Below are 16,483 nucleotides of genomic sequence, written 5' to 3'. Positions count from 1 at the left end.
TCACTCTCTAAGTCAAACTCAGCATGTAAATAAATTACCTTCCCACACTAGGGGGACATGACTCCTGGAGATGAACCTCCCTGGTGCTGAAGGATTACTACCAAGCACCAGTTGGTAATGCAACTAGAAAAAGATCTTTAACAGAAGGGGGAAATGGTAAAGATAAATGAGTTTATATGGCTAAGAGACTTCAAAATGAGTCAGGGGGTCATCAGAGGGGTCATGCTTATGCACATCTCAGCAGGAACCCAGAGACAGCAAAAGTAGATAAACCCCAGGTAGGGGTGCTCCTGAAGACTACAGAGACATCTAGGTCCTACAGTCATGGCAGATGGCTCTGGAGTTCAGTGCCTTGCCAATGGGCCATACTTTGGAATTTGTGCTCCTGAGTGTGATGGAGTTGGACTCAGATGTGACCTCTCTACACACGACTCTTCTATCACTTTTACTGAACCTATGGTTGGTGCTGGAGTTCATGTATGCTCAGGAGACTTGAATATCTGAAATGTCCATGTGCCAGCTGGGCCTTGAGCCTCAGCAGAGTTGTAACACCTACTCTTCAGTTCATTGTACTTACCCAGGTCAGCTAACAGGTGGTGAGGATGGTCAACCACACTAGAGAACCGAAAGTGCCTACAACTGCAACCAGGGGAATCACATCCATCACCCACGTGGGATCTAAGTCCTCTCTCGATTCAGAGAGGGAGTGAACATTGCCATCCCAGGGTTCTCAGGATGGAGGAATAAAATATGGATTAGAGTGGACTTGCTGGTATTCTGTAGAATTATTGTGACTCTAGCAATGGAAGAAATTATATCATTGATGTGGAGACAGTGGCCACAGGAGTTGCTGAGGGCAGGGAGAGGGAAGAAGAGATGTGATACGGGGGCATTTTTGGGACTTGGAGTTGTCCTGAATGATACTGCAGGAACAGATGCAGGACATTATATATCCTGCCAGAGCCTACAGAATGGATTGGAGAAGAGTGTTAACTACAATGTAAACTATAATTCATGCTGTGTAGCAGTGCTCCAAAATGTATTCATCAAATGCAATGAATGTGCCACACTGATGAAAGACGTTGTTGATGTGGAGCAGTGGCGGGGATGGGCAGTGGGATATATCTGAACTTCTTATATTTTTTAATGTAATATTTTTTGTGATGTATGTATCTCTTTTAAAAAGACATAAAAAATATAAAACAAATAGTATAATAGTATGTATAAAATGTGTATAAGGAAAATAAAGGACGCATTCAGAGTAAAAAAAAAAAAAAACCCAAGGCCAGATGGCTTCATGGGTGAATTTTACCACACACAACAGGAAGAATTAACACTGATGCTTTCAAACTCTTCCAAAAAAACTGAAGAGGAGGGAGCACACCCTAACTCATTCTATGAGGTTAGCATAACCCTAACAGCATATCCAAATAAAGATACCATAAGAAAAGAAAATTACAGACCAGTATGCCTCTTATGAATGTGATGCAAAAATCCTCAACAAAATATGAGCAAACCAAATCTAACAGCACATTAAAACAATTATAGGGAAGCGGACTTGGCCCAGTGGTTGGGGCGTCATCTACCACATGGGAGGTCCGCGGTTCAGACCCGGGCCTCCTTGACCCATGTGGGGCTGGCCCATGCACAGTGCTGATGTGCACAGGGGGTGCCGTGCCACGCAGGGGTGTCCCTGTATGGGGGAGCCCCACACGCAAGGAGTGCGCCCCGTGGAGGAAGCCGCCTAGCACAAAAGAGAGTGCAGCCTGCCCAGGACTGGCGCCGTGCACACACCAGGAGCTGACGCAGCAGGATGACACGAAAGGAGAAAACACAGATTCCCGTGCTGCTGACAACAACAGAAGTGGACAAAAAGAACAACGCATAGCAAAATGGACACAGAGAACAGACAACTGGGGTGAGGGGGGCGGGGAGGAGAGAGAAATAAATGTCTGAGTGGACCACCTGGCCCATGGAGATGATCTGTGACTGTCAAATAAACCATTTAAATTGTATGTAAAAAAAAAAAACAATTATACACCGTGATCAAGCAGGACTTATCCCAGGTGGGCAAAGGTGATTCAACATTAAAAAAATAATGTAACAGCACATTAAAAGAATGTAGAAAAAAGAAACACATTATTATCTCAGTTGATGGAGGAAAGGCATTTGGCAAAACCCAGTGTACTGTCTTGATAAAAAACCTTTACAAAATTAGGAATAGAAAGAAACTTCACAAGTATTATGAAAGGCATATAAGTTAAGTAGAATTTTATCAAACATTCCCAGAAGAAATAACCACCAATCCTGTTCAAAAACTTCCAAAAATTTGAAGAGGAGGGAACATGCCCTAATTCATTCTATGAAGCCATCACCATCATACCAAAAACAGATAAAGATACCAGAAGAAAAGAAAATACAGGAAGCACCTGGGAGGTGGGGGTGGGGTTGAGACTTGTCAGCAATGATTCCAGGGAAAGGGCCTGTGGGGCCTTACAATATAGTCACTGGAGCTGCAGGTCATACCAGAAGAGATGCTGCAGGTGGAGTCAGGCAGCTGCAGTTCTTGGTCAATTCAGGGGTCTGACAAGAGCAATAGGGCTAATTTTGGAGTGGAACTGATGTTTTGAAATACATCAACCATGACTAAAAGAAAACCAGAGGAGCCAGTAGAAATTGAGATTGATGGAACAGAAAAACCAGAATGTGCAGAAGAAAGCACTGTAGAACAAACCTATACCCCAGCTGAATGTATAAACCAGGCCATAGACATCAATGAACCAATAGGTAATTAAAGAAAATATTAGAACCAAGATTACACTGCTCATGAAATTTGACTGCAACACATCCAGGTGGATCCTGAAAAGAAGTTTGTTTGATCAAGGAATAAACACAAATGAAACCATACAACTTAGTGTACAGGAAATTTCTTACCAGGGAATTGAGCTGAAGTTAAACATCCTTGAAATTGTTAAACCTGTGGAAACCATTGAAGTAGTTATTGATCAAGATACCCACCATGCTGAAGCTGAAGTATGTCTTGTGGAGAATGCTCAGGTGATAATCCTTCACGGCACAAAACACATCACAACCATTTCAGATGAAACCTCAGAACAAGTGAAAAGTTGATCTGCCACACTGGAAAGTTGTGGGAAAGAGCAAGAACAACTTGGGATATCCTATGAGCCTTTACGTGGTCCACAGACCAAGTTTTGTATTGGGTAATCTGGGGAATTAAAGAATTCAGCATGACTGATGCAGACTTCACCTCACTCACTATTTCAGGAAAATAATTATGCAGTCTCAACCAAGAAGATTTTTTCAGCAGGTCACTGGGGGAGACATTCTCTGGTGTCATCTGGAGCTTCTTCAAAAATATGCATTGGAACTGATTTACAGACTCAACACAATCCCAATAAACATCCCAATAGCCCTTTTTTGCAGAAATGGAAAAGGCAATAATCAAATTTATTTGGAAGGGTAAGGAGCCCTGAATAGCCAAAAATGTCTTTAAAAAGAATGAAGTTTGAGGGCTCTCACTTCCTGACTTTCAAGCATATAACTTAGTTACAGCAGTTAAAAAAAACAAACAAACACAACACCAGCATGGTGTTGGCATAAAGACAGACAGATTGACCAGTGGAACTGAATCGAGAAGTCAGAAATAGACCCTCACATATACAGTCAAGTGATTTTTGACAAGGCATTAAGCCCACCCAACTGGTTCAGAACAGTCTATTCAACAAATGGTGCTGGGAGAACTGGATAGCCATATCCAAAAGAAAGAAAGAAGACCCCTATCTCACACCTCATACAAAAATTAACTCACAAGGGACTAAGGAACTAATATAAAAGAGAAAACCATAAAACACTAAGAAAATGTAGGAAAACATCTTCAAGATCTTGTGGCAGGTGGTAATTTCTTAAACCTTACACCCAAAGCACAAGCAACAAAAGAAAAAATAGAGAAATAGACCTCCTCAAAATTAAACACTTTTGCACCTCAAAGGACTTTGTTAAAAGGGTGAATAAGCTTCCAACTCAATGGGAGGAAATATTTGGCAATCACATAACAGATAAGACTTTAATATCCATGATATATAAAGAGATACTATAACTCAACATTAAAAAGACAAATTACCCATTTAAAAAATGGACAAAAGACTTGAAAAGACAACTGTCCAAATAAGAAACACAAATGGCAAAGAAACACATGAAGAAAAGCTCAACATCAATAGTGATTAGGGAAATGCAAATTAAAACTACAATGAAATATCATTTCACCTATTAGACTGGCTACTATTAAAAAGTTGGAAAACCGTAAAGTTGGGGAGGATGTGGAGAGACAGAAATGCGTATTCCCTGTTGGTGGAAATGTAGAATGGTAAAGCCACTGTGAAGGACTGTTTGGCAGTTCCTAAGGAAGATGAATATAGACTTGCCATGTGACCCAGCAATATACCCAGAAGAAATGAGAGCAATAACATGATTAGACCATCTGCACAGCAATGTTCATAGCTGTTTTATTCATGACTGTCAAAAGTTGGAAACAACCCAGGAGTTCACCAACTGATGAATGGATAAACAAATTGTGATGTATAAACATGGTGGAATATTATGCAACTGTAAGAAGAAATGAAGTCATGAAGCATATGACAACATGTATGAACCTGGAGGACATTATGTTGAGTGAAGCAAGCCAGATACAAAAGAATAAATACTGTATGATTGCACTATTATGAACTAAAAATATTTTGTAAACTCATAGAATTAATAATTAGAATATAGGTCACCAAAAAATAGAATGAAGTTAGAGAATGGAAAGTTGAGGGTTAAATCTGTGAAGAATTGGGAAATTGTTGTTTGGAAATCTTTGGAAATGAATGGAAATAGTGTGAGCACATCAAAGTGTTTGTGACTAGCAGAGCTATTATATTGGTATGACAGTGGTTGAAAGGGAAAGTAATGACATGTATATTACTAGAAGGAAAGCTAAAAAACGCAACATGGGACTGTATGATATAGTGAAACCTCACATAAAACACGAATGGGGTGATAGTGCATATATCAGACTGTCTACAAAATATAAATACAAATAAACTAGAGTTAAGAAAACAATATTGGCAATGTACAGGAGAGGAAGCATAGAGAGATTGAGAGGTGATGAATTTTGTTTGTTTGTTTGGTTGGTTTTTATTATTATTATTATTACTACTACTACTACCAGGATAATGAAAATGTTCTAAAAATTATTGAAGCAATGAATGCACAACTATGTGATTACATTGAATACCATTGATTTTATACTTTGGATGGATGTAAGCTTTATTAATATGTATCAGTAAAACTGATTTGTTAAAATTGTTTAAAAAATTATACATTGAACAACAGATGGATGAGATGGTTAATATTGATCAACTTGCTCAAATTATTCCAACATCAGTGCAGTTTGCTACACCAACTACCATTAAAGTTCTAAACAGTAGTGCAAAGGTAGCTAAAGTACAAAGTGCTCCAAGGGTTTTAGGAGAAGTTCACGTGGAAGCAGGACAAAAAACAATGGCCAAATCCAAATATGGCAATTTTTGCTAGAACTTCTTACTGACAAGGATGAACAAGACTGCATTTCTTGGATTGGTGATGATAAAGCTAAACTAGCCTGAACTGGTTGCCCGGAAATGGGGACAACATCAAAATAAACCTACAGTGAACAGTTAGTCGTGCATTAAAGTATTATGATGGGGAATGATATGTAAAGTTTAACGCAAGAGATTTGTGTACAAGTTTGCCTGTGACTTGCAGACTATTATTGGATATAGTGCAGCGAAGATGAGCTGTTTGATCGTAGAATGTGAACAGAAGAAACCTTGCAAAGATTTAACTCTTCAGAATTGCCAAGCCAGTCATAGCATTTGCCCTGGCTACTGCTTCTCTGCAAAGATAAGGATAATTGAGCTCCAGGACCTTCTGGGAGTCCAATGTCTTTTTTTAAGAAAAATATTCAGAACAAGTATTGCTCTTACCTTTATTACTGAATTTGAAACTTCTTTTATTCCTAGACTGTATAATCTGATCATGATTTTTTATAAATATTTCATACTATTGTGAATTTGGATCTTTTTACTTTGAACACATATTTTAGAACATGTATATGTTAAGGATTCACCACAATGTCTTCAGCTTGAAGGCAGATTAATTAGGGGTAGTTTGTTAACAGTCAGGAAAGCTAAACTGGTCAGTATTAATGTCTAGCCTTACCAAAACTAGCCAGTAGTATCTGAAGATGAAAAATAAATGAAGTATGACCAGAAAACAGTTTGGCTTAACTATTTTCAAAAATATAACTTTTCCCCTCTCTGCTGCTTTAGATGTTGTTTTACATAGAACCAGAAAATGGAATATTTCACAGCTAAAGCATGTGTGCATATTTCATCTAAACAAACAGAGCTAAAATATTCATATAAAATAAAATTCTAATGATATTAATAAATTACTAAACAAAGACTTTCAAGTTATTAAAATAATTTGTACATTTCCAGCAAAGGACAGTGAGAAGTAGACCAGCAGAAGAACAGTGCTGAAAGAAAGAGATCCAGGTTTAAATCAGGCCTAACTCAAGGCAATTTTAAGAATTTGCTGTATAGATTATATACAAAGTGTGAGACCAAGAATTTAAATTACTTAATTCTAACAAAGCAACTATTAAAAAAAAAAAAAGAAAAGAAAATTACAGTCCAACTTGCAAAAATCTTCAACAAAATACGAACAAAACAAGTCCAGCAGTACATTAAAAGCATTATACACCACGATCAAGTGGGCTTTATTCCAGGTATGCAAGGGTGGTTCAACATAAGAAAAGTAACTAAATAACATTTTAACTATATGATCTTCTCAATTCATGAAGAAAAGGCATTTAACAAAATATGGCACCCCTTCATGATATAACTGCTGAAAAACTAGGTGTAAAAAGAAACTTCCTCAATATGAGAAAGGGCATATATGAAAAACCTGCAGCTAACACTTAAGGGACAAAGACTGAAAGCTTTCCCACTAACATCTGGAACAACACTGTCACCACTGTTATTCAACAATGTACGGGAAAGCAATAAGAAGTATCCAGACTAGAAAGGAAAAAGTAGAACTTTCCCTATTTGCAGATGGCACGATCCTACATACAAAAAGTCCTGAAAAAAATCCAAAACAAAGCTACCAGAGCTAATAAATGAACTCAGCAAAGCAGTAGGGTACAAGATAAACCAAAATTATACTAGTATTGAACAACTGGAAGAAGAAATCAAGAAAAAAAATTCATTCACAATAGCAACTAAAAGAATCAAATATCTAGGAATAAATCTAACTAAGGATGTAAAAGACTTGTACACAGAAAAGTACAAGACATTGCTAAAAGAAACCAAAGAAGGACATAAATGGAAGGACATTCTAGGACCATGGTATAGAAAACTAAATATTGTTAAGATATCAATTCTACCCAAAGTAATTTACAGATTCAACACAATCCCAATCAAAATCCCAACAGCCCCTTGTGCAGAAATGGGAAAGCCAATTGCCAAATTCATACATAAGAGTAAGTGGCCCTGAATAGCCAAAGACATCTTTAAAAAGTATGAAGTTTGAAGACTCACACTAACTAAACTGAAAACTTATTTCAAAGGCACAGTGATCGAAACAGCATGGCATTAGCACAAAGACAATCACATAGACCATTGAAATCTAATTGAGAGTTCAGAAATCAACTCTTATATTTATGGCCAACTGATTTTTGAAAGAGGATAAAGGCCACTCAGTTGGGAAAGAATAGTCTCTTCTACACATGGTGCTGGGAAAACTGGATTTCCATATGCAAAAGAATGACCCTACATCATACCATATACAAAAATCAATTCAAAATGGATCAAAGGCATAAATACAATGACTGAAATTATAAAACTCCTAGAAGAAAACATAAGGAAGCATCAGGGCCTTGTGTTAGTCAATGATTTCTTAGACTTTATATTCAAAGCATAAACAACAAAAGAAAACATAGATTAATGGGATCTCTTTAAAATTTAAAGCTTTTGAGCATTAAAGGACTTCACCATGACAGTAAAACTACTACCTAAGCAATGAGAGAAAATATTTGGAAACTATCCATCTGATAAGAATTTAATATCCAGAATATATATAAAGAACTAAACAACAAAAAGGCAAACCAAATTTTAAAAATGGACAAAATACTTAGATAGACATCTCTCCAAAGAAGACATACAAATGGCCAAAAAGAACATGTGAAAATGTTTAACATCATTAGCTATTAGGGCAATGGAAATCAAAACCACAATGAGATAGCATTTCATACCCACTAGAATGGTTACTATTAAAAAAATAACAATAGACATTTACAAGCATTAGACAGAGAAAAAGGAACGTTTGTCAGTGGGAATGTAAAATCATGTACCCACTGTGGAAGACAGTTTGGAAAATGTCAGAAAGTTAAAAACATAATTAGCATATGACCTAGCAATCCTACTTCTAGGTAGGATATATTCAAAAGAATTGAAAATAAGGACTCAAACAGATATTTGCACAGCAATGTTTATAGTGGCATTATTCACATTTTCCAAAAGATAGAAGCAACCCAAATGTCTATCAACTGGTGAGTGGATAAATAAAATGTGACATATGCACGCAAAATTGCAATAGTATTCACCTGTATAAAATGTAGTTCTGAAACATGCATCAACATGGATGAGCCTTGAAGAAATCTTGTTCAGTGAAAAAAGCCAAACATTGTAGGATCTCACTGATATGAAATAATTAAAATAGGAAATTCAGAGTCAGAATCTAGAATATAAGTTAACCATGGATGGAGTGGGGGCAGGGAAAATTGAATTAACACTTAAATTGTACAGAGTTTATACTTGGGATGATGGAAGAGTTTTGGTAATGGATAATGATGATGATAGCACAAGAGATTAAATATAATTAACAGCACTGAATAACATTTGTTAAAAAGGGGAATTGTTAGGCTGTATATATGTTATTGGAATTAAAAAATTTTTTTAAATCCATGGGATAGTTCAATACAGTGAACCCTAACTTAAACCATTAAGTATAGTTAATACTATAATAAAAAAAAATGTGCTATCATCAACTGTAACAAATGTACCTCACTAATACAAGGAGTTCAAAGTGGGGTGGTATAGAAGAACCCTATATTTTATGCATTATGTTTCTGTAAACCCACAGCTTCTCTAGTAAAAAAGTTATTTCAATTGATTCTGGCTAATTTTTGCCTATTACAACATAGGTTGGCCCTATTTTGTCAAAACCAGTCCATAGCATCATGGAGAAAGGTATCTTGAGCCATATGGATGTCGGCTTTTTTGATGACTGCAAATACCTTACTTCGCTTGAAACTCTGGTACATAGGAGGTTAAATTTCCCTTTTAGGTATCAGAATTGTTTAATGCTGATGATTCCTTGCAAGCTTTGTGGAGATTAGCATCCATTTAGAACCCTAAGAAAGTCCCAGTAGCCTAAGTTAAAAAAAAGTCAAGGGAAACTGTAGCACCAAGTAGTGATAGAAGTAGTCACTTCCTGAGAAAATGTTCAGAAATGAGAGTATTTCACCAATGAAATCCTATACACATATAACTTTTGTAATCAACAACACTTCTAAAGAGTTAAGGCCATCTGGAGCCAGGTGATGAAAGCAGTAGCACTAGTAGCAAAACTGTGATCACGTAATATTTAAAGCAATACATTGATGCAAAAGGTTCTATGCCAGTTACTGGAAAATTAATAATAATAACAGCAACAATAATACAACACTTTTTTGAATGTCACATTACTTTATGTATAACTTAGAATGAATGTTCAGGACATCACATTATTATTTCATGGTCCTATCTATAGAATCCTATCTATTCTGAATTCCTATCATATGTACTTAAACCGAATGTGTATTGAGTGATTTTTGGGTATAGTGCTCTGTAAATACACATTAAGACAGGGTATTTAATAGTGTTATTCAAATCTCTATGTTTTAGCTAATTTTTGTTCAGTTTTTCTATCATTTGTTGAGAGAGTATTAAAATATAACACTATATATCCTGACTTCTCTATTTACTCCTTGAACTCTATCAATACTTGCCTCTTGTATTTTTTTATATTTATAACCTAGTTTGTTTTTGTTCTTTTTTTGTGTAAGTGTGGTACATTCATTACATCTAATGAGTAAATGTTGGAGCAATGCTACACAGCATGGATTATAGTTTATGTTATAGTTTACACTCTCTCACAATCCATTCAGTGAGTTATGGCAGGATATACAATGTCCTGCATCTGTCCCTGCAATATCATTCAGGACAACTCCAAGTCCCGAAAAGGCCCCAATATCACACCTTTTTCCTTTTCTCTGCCCTCAGCAACTCCCATGGCCACTGTCTCCATATCAACGATATAATCTCTTCCATTGCTAGAATCACAATAATTCCACAGCAGAATACCAGTAAATCCACTCTAATCTATATTTTATTCCTCCATCCTGAGGACCTCAGGATGTCCACTCGATCTCTAAATTGAGAGATCACATGGGTGATAGATGGAATTCTCCAGCTTGCAGCTATAGACTCAGTTCCCTGGTGTGATGGTTGACCATACTCACTTCCCTGTTAGCAGTCCAATGAACCGAAGACTAGGTGTTGCAACTCTGGTGAGGCTCAAGGCCCAGCTGGCATATAGACAGTCCAGAGATTCAAGTCTTCTGAGCATACACCAACCCCAGAGTCAACCATAGGTTCCGTAAAAGTGACAGAAGAAGCATGCATAGAGAGGTCACATCTGAGTTCAACCCCATCACACTCAGGAGCACAAATTCCAAAGTAGGGCCCACTGACAAGGCACTGAACTCCAGAGCAATCTGTTATGACTGTAGGTCCAGGGTGTCTCCTAGCCCTCAGGAGCACCCCTACCTGGGTTTGTATCTACTCTGGCTGTCTCTGAGATCCTGGTGAGATATGCATAAGCACAACCTCTCAGATGACCTTCCAACTCATTTTGAAGTCTCTTAGCCATATAAACTCATTTGTCTTTACCATTTTCCCTTTTTATTCAAGGTCTTTTTCTAGTTGCATCACCAGACTGGTGCTTGGTAGTAATTCCTCAGCACTAGGGAAGCTCATCCCCAGGAGTCATGTTCTAAGCTGGGGGAAGGTAATACATTTACATGCTGGGTTTGGCTTAGAGAGTGGCCACATTTGTGTAACATGGAGGCTCTCAGGAGGTAACTCTTATGCACCCTGCAGCACGAGGCCTGGTTGAAACTTCAAACACACAGGCTTATAAGCATAGTAATCAGTATCAAGGGCTCATATTTGGACCATCCTTCTTCACTAGTCTTTGCCCCTGTACTTGGGGTATTGTTGCTGCTTCTGTGGGGAGTGCGACATAGTTTCCAGGAATGGGAACTTATCATTCCCTCAGTTGTCATGTAAAACTCTACCCACTATGTCAATACCCAATGAACATATGTAAAGAACTGGAAAAAGTAACTATGAAATTTATTTGGAAGGGAAAGAGGCCCCGAATAGCCAAAGGCGTATTGAGAAAAAAAAACTGAAATTGGACAAATCACACTACCTGACTTTAAAACATACTACAAAGCTATAGTGGTCAAAACAGCTTGGTATTGACACAAGGACAGACATACTGACCAATGGAACAGAACTGAGAGTTCAGAAATAGATCCTTGCATATACAGTCATCTAATATTAAACAAGGCTACCAAGCCCACTCAACTGGGATAGAATGGCCTCTTCAACAAATGGTGCTTGGAGAACTGGGTATCCATATGCAAAGAAATGAGAGAGGATTACCATCTCATACCTTATGCAAAAATCAACTCAAGATGGATCAAGATCAAAATATAAGGGCCAAAACCATAAAGACCTTGGAAGACAATGTAGGGAAGCATCTACCGGACCTTGTAATAGGAAATGATTTCATAAACTTCACACCCAAAGCACAGGCAGTGAAAGAAAAAATAGATAAATGGAACCTCCTCAAAATTAAAGCCTTTTGAGAAGCAGCTGTGGCTCTATCAGTTGGGCTCCCATCTACCATATGGGAGGCCCTGGGTTTGCATCCCAGGGTCTACTTGTGAAGGCAGGCTCACCCACACACCACGGAGTGCCACCAGGCCCACAAGTGCCATGGAGTGCCATCAACCCACACACCCCATGGAGAGCCAACTTAGCGAGGTGACACAACAAAAAGGAAAACAAGTGAAAACACAGAAGAGTGTGCAGCGAATGGACACCAAGAGTAGACAACAAGGGGTGCCACAAGGGGTGGGAGAATAAATAAAAAATAAAACAAATAAAATAAAATAAAAATTAAAGTCTTTCCTACCTCAAAGGAGTTTATCAAGAAAGTGAAGAGAGAGCCTACCCAATGGGAGGAAATATTTGGTAGCCATATATCTGATAGGAGCCTAATATCCAGCATATATAAAGAAATGCTCTATCTCAAAAATAAAAACAAACAACCTATTTTAAAAATGGTCAAGAGATTTGAACAGGTGCTTCTCCGAAGCAGAAAAACAAATGGCTAAAAAGCACATGAAAAGATGCTCAAAATCACTAGCTAGTAGGGAAATGCAAATCGAAACTACAATGAGATACCATCTATTTCCCATTAGACTGGTGACTATTAAAAAAGCAGAAGACTACAAGTGTTGGAGAGGATGTGGAAGAATTGGAACCCTCATCAACTGCTTGTGGGAATGCAGAAGGATCCAGCCAATCTAGAGGACAGTTTGGTGGTTCCTCAAAAAACTAGCTGTAGATTTGCCATATGACCTAGCAATTCCACTTCTGGGTATATACCCAGAAAAACTGAAAATAAGGACACAAACCAATATATGCACACCTATGTTCATAGTGGCATTATTCTCTATCGCCAAAAGTTGGAATCAACTCAAATGCCCATTAACAGATGAATGGATAAACAAAATATGGTATATATACCATATATATATACATATATATATACACACACACACAATGGAATACTACTTAGCTGTAAGAGGAATACAGTACTAACACATGGAATAATATGGATGAATCTTGAGGACCTTATGTTGAGTGAAGCAAGCCAGGCATTAAAGGACAAATACTACATGACCTATCTGATATGAATTAAACCAATTAAGCTGTCTCAGATAGCTGGAGACTGAAAGATAGGCTTATAGGAAATAGGGGGTAAGGGGAAAGTTGTCAGCCAATGCCCACATGGGCAGAATCTATGATAAAGTGAAGGTCAGTAGTAGTGCAGTGAAGCGATAAGATGGGTACATAGGGTTACTATTGAGTTGGGCTTTGTAGGCTTGAGGGGGACTAGTATTGTGAGGATGGGTCAGATGATTCATTGAGTTGGGGGGAAGGTTGGGGAGAGCAAGTGCTTCTTGTATTTTTAAGCTCTGTTATTGGGCACATATTTATGGTCATCATTTTTATAAACAGACACATATCATTACGAAGTGCCCCTCTTTATTCTGCTTTTACATTTTGCTTTAAAATCTATCTCATATTAATATTGATATGGCAACTACAGCAGTCTTTTGGTTATTATCTTCATGGTACATCTTTTCTCAGCCATTTACTTTCAAATTATCTCTCTCATAATATTACATGTGAATCACTTCTAAGTAACATATACTTTGATCTTAAATTTATGAAAATTCTTATCACCTCTCTTTTATTTGGAATGCTTAATCCAACTATATTGCATTTATGACATGTTTAGCCATTAACATTAATGTAATTGATATGTTTGGAGTTGATCTACCATTTTATTTTTGGTATATATTTTTCTCCTCTGTTTTTTGTTCTTCTGCTTCTTTCCTGGCTTCTTGTTGGTTGCTTGAATAGTTAATTTTTTAAATTTCATTTTAATTTTCCTCTTGAGTTTTTAGCTATAGTAAGCATTTTTTAAATCATTGTTCTGAAGATTACAATGAACATCCTCAGCTTTTCACAGTTAACAATAATGTACTAATCCATACTTAAAAATGGAAATCTTTTTACTTTATAGAACCATATATTCTCTATCGTCCATATTATATCATCTTTTATTATTACATGTAATACATCTAAAAACTTGATAAACTATTTATATATAACAATTGTGATTTAAGCAATGATATGGAATTATAAAGGAATTAAGATGAAAAAGGCAAAAAGTGTTTATATTTTATTTTGCATTTACACAATTACCATTTTCAATGCTCTTCCTTCATTTTCTCAGAATTTGAGTTTCCATCTTACATCATTTCCCTTATATATTCCTTTTAACACTTATTAATAGCACATATATGCTTGTGACAAAGTCTCTTAGTTTTCTTTTATCTGAAAATGTTACCATTTCCTTCTCATTCTTGAATGATATTTTTGGATGGATTCAAGTTTTTGACATTTTTTTTTCTTTCAACACTTTAAAGATTTGTTCCACTCTAATCTGACTTCCACTGTACCTGATGAGAAGTCAGCTGTTAATTGAGTAAGTATTCTTGTTTGTCTAAATGTTATCTTTCTCATTACTTTAAAGATTTTCTCTTTATCTTTGGCTTTTTACAGTTTGACTTGTTGTGACTTGCTTGAGCTTCTGGTTTTTTCTGCTTAATAATTTATCATTTTGAATCTTCATATTTCTGTCTTTCATCAAATTTGAAAAATCTTCAGCCATTATTTCTTAAAATATTTTTCTAGACCTCTCTCTCTCTTCTTTTTCTGTCATTCCAGTTGACATGTGTATTTGGCCATTTTATATAGTCTAACAGATCCCTAAAGCACTGTTGTATAATTTTCAAAGTTTTCCCCTCTATTATTCACCATATAAAAATTTAATTCATCTATTTTCAAGTTCACTTATTCTTTCCTCTGTCAAACCAATTCATCCGTTAAGTTCAGCTAGTGAACTTATTTAATAAACAGTACTTTTATAGTTCTAGAATTTCCATTTGGCTCTTTTTTATTGTTTTTATTTCTCTGTCATATTAATGTTTTGTTTTACTTCACTGACAAAAGGCTTAATAATCACCTTAATTGTGTGTTAGTTTCAACATCTGGCTCACCTCAGGGTCAGATGCAATTGATTTTCTTTTCTATTGAGAATATGTTCCATTTTCTTGGTTCTTGATCATTTGGAAATTTGGAATTGTATTCTGGACATTATGGATATCAAATTGTAGATATTCTGGTACTGTTCTTTTTCTCCAAGTGTTCTTTCCTTTGTTTACAATGGTAATTTTCTGAGCAAGGCTTGAACCGTAAGTTCTGATTCTTAGCAGCTATGGTATGACATCTGTTCAGATCTTTTGTCCTGAGCTAAGCCAACTCAGTCTGTTCCATCCGTGCATGGTTAAGGATCAGTCAGAGATCTGGGTAGGCATTGGTTACAGGTTTCAGAAGATTGAATTGTGCAGTCCAGCAAAGGATATGTTCATAACCTTAATCCACGTACCCGTGGGTGTGAACCCATTTGTAAGTAGAACATTTTGAAGTTGTATTAGTTACAGTGTGGACTCATTTGTCTTAGAGATCCTATGTGTGGCCCAACTGAATTCACATGCCCTTTATTCCATATTCCCTGAGGCCTTAGAAAGAGAGGTCAGAGAAAGCCATGAGAAGAAGCTGGGAGAGCACACACTGGAGAGCACACACAAAGAGAGAGGAATCCCAAGGATTCCAGCAAGCTTGCCTTAGAATGCTACAGACTCCAGGGAAAAATTCTGGCTTTGCTGACTTTTTCTTTTGAGGTTCTGGCCTCTGAAATTGTGAGAAAATAAATACATGCTTTTTGTTTAATCCAGTCCATTGTATAGTATTTGTCACATCACCCTGGCAAGCTAAGAGAAAGATTCCTTTCTCTGGATTTCTTCCTTAAAGAATTCTCCTCCTCTCTTAAGAATTTGGGGCTTTCTGGATTCTCTTTTCTGGTGACTCAAGTCAGAAAGTCTGTAGGGTTTTCTACAGGTTCCTCTACCACCATAGTGCACTCCACACACCCACACAACTGCACTTTGCCCTGGACTAGAAGCCACGGAGATGGTGACATACTTCTAAAGTTCCCGTCACTGCTATTCCAGGCAAATATACACCCCCTCCCACCAGAGCCTGTTTTTCTTCCATTACAGTACCTTTAGGAACTTGCTTTTTGTATTACACCCAGAATACATAGTTCCTTACTGCAGTAGCATGTCGTCTGGTAGGTCTTTGTCCATTATCTAGAGTCATAAGCAAGGCCTTTAAAGGTTTGGGCCCAAAATAGCTAATCTGGCCCCACTAAGGTAATACTCTACTAAGAACTCTACTTGATGCAAAATATATTAGCAGGTATCTCCCCTGATGAACAGACCTGAACACTCTTGCTTTCTGTATAACTGTCTCACAGCTATGACACAATGAATTTTACATAAACTAGT

At 37.0% G+C, this 16,483-nt stretch overlaps 1 protein-coding gene and 1 pseudogene across 1 annotated transcript in view; one reads left to right on the top strand and one right to left on the bottom strand.

Moving 5' to 3' along the window:
• The window catches only part of STPG2 (sperm tail PG-rich repeat containing 2), a 352,190-nt gene that overhangs the window by 192,573 nt on the left and 143,134 nt on the right, over window positions 1–16,483 (bottom strand). The gene's annotated exons all lie outside the window — the stretch shown is intronic.
• On the top strand, window positions 2,643–5,954 carry LOC105745671 (GA-binding protein alpha chain-like; annotated as a pseudogene).

Source organism: Dasypus novemcinctus, chromosome 1 (assembly GCF_030445035.2).
Source record: "Dasypus novemcinctus isolate mDasNov1 chromosome 1, mDasNov1.1.hap2, whole genome shotgun sequence".
Taxonomy (NCBI): domain Eukaryota; kingdom Metazoa; phylum Chordata; class Mammalia; order Cingulata; family Dasypodidae; genus Dasypus; species Dasypus novemcinctus.
This window is presented reverse-complemented; position numbering and strand designations above follow the sequence as displayed.